Source organism: Octodon degus, unplaced genomic scaffold (genome assembly GCF_000260255.1).
Source record: "Octodon degus isolate 3935 unplaced genomic scaffold, OctDeg1.0 scaffold00236, whole genome shotgun sequence".
Classification (NCBI taxonomy): domain Eukaryota; kingdom Metazoa; phylum Chordata; class Mammalia; order Rodentia; family Octodontidae; genus Octodon; species Octodon degus.
In genome coordinates this window covers 3010179-3011766 of record NW_004524812.1, presented here as the reverse complement: position 1 = coordinate 3011766, position 1588 = coordinate 3010179, and positions in this window count along the sequence as shown.

Genomic DNA, 1588 nt, shown 5'->3' with positions numbered 1-1588 from the left:
GAGAGAGAGCCCTCAAATGCAAGGGTAAGCAATTTAGGCTCCACTGGCAATGATCACAGGAGTCAGGGTGTGAGAGAAGTGTCGAGCAACTCCTGTTGAGGAGCAGCATGCAGCACTGCCCTGGAAAGTAAGAAACTCACTGGGGACATGGTTTGTGTCTGGATGGCCCCCCAAAACCTCCTGCAGTCATAGGTGGGGCTTTTTCAGAGATGGCTGAAAAAGACTGATTGATTCATGATGCAATGCTAGGATTAAGGGTTCTAGGATTTAGGATTGTAATTGTTAAATCAGTGCATTGATTGGCTTGGCACTGCCCTAATCCCGGTAAACTGGATATAATATAAGGGACAGAAAGGGGTTTGTCCCCCCCCTTGCTGCTTTGCTACCATCTGCCTGCCATGAACTGTTCTCTGCCAAGTCAATCTGTCTTGGAGCCAGCTGATTATGGGCCGAAACCTCTATAAACTGTTAGCTAAAAGGCTGGGCCTGGTGGTGCACACCTGTAATCCCAGCACTCATGAGGCTGAGGCAAAAGGACTGTTGTGTGTTTGAGACCAGCCGCAGCCTCAAAGTGAGCACAAGGCCAGCCTGAGCTGCATAGCAGACTCTGTCTCAAAAAGAAAACAAAACAAACAAACAAAAAAATCCCCTGTAAGCTAAACCTTTATCCCTTAACTGTGGGCATCTGGTATTTTGTCTTAGCAACAAGAAAAGTAGCTAAGACTACTGGGAAGCTCCTAGTACTAGATATAAATGTCTGAAATGCATTGCCAGATGGAGGTGGACTTGACTCTCTTGTAGGCTTGTCTCTTTTATGAAACCCTTTCTCTCTTCTTTCCTTGGACCATGTAATTAAGACAACTCATGAACAAGCATCAAAGTAGTCTGGAGGCCCTGTGACATCTGTCAGGGAAGAGCATTCTGAGTGTACAGTGGAAGTGCATCACAGGGAGCGTTGTGCCCCCCGCATTGCTACTCAGAAGCAGGGTTTCATAGCAAGTGGTAACACGGAAGATGCTTTTCCAGCACGGATGATGGCAGGCTAGAACATACGGACTATAGTTGGCCAAGCATCTGTGCTGCCCCCCCTCACCATGCGATCTTAGAGAATACACTCTCTGTAACTAGGGAGGTAACCCACATTCAAAATCAGGGTTTGACTGATGGGAAACTGTTAAATGTAAAGAAAGTAGGGTGCAACGCACCTGTGCCTTTTCACGGGTTTTAGTAACATCATGTAAGAAAAGAAATTACAAAGTGTCCGTAGGCAAGCATTTGAGAGCTCCTAACCTAAGAGGAGAGCTGTGAAATATAGGAATATGTGACTAGGAAAATTACAGAATTTATTCATAAGATTTCATTATACAGAACAGATTTTGATTTTCTTAAACTATTTTGGGTAGAGGAAGATACCAGATAAGTTATCATCTTTCACATTGTAAATTTGTGAGTTTGTATGTCTGTTATCTAATGAAGCCAAAGGACCTATACTCACCTATCTTCCTGCCTGCCTGCCTGCCTGCCTGCCTCTGTCTGCTTTCCTTCTCCCCTGTCCTCTCTTCCTCCTCCTCATCTTCCTGTCACCCTC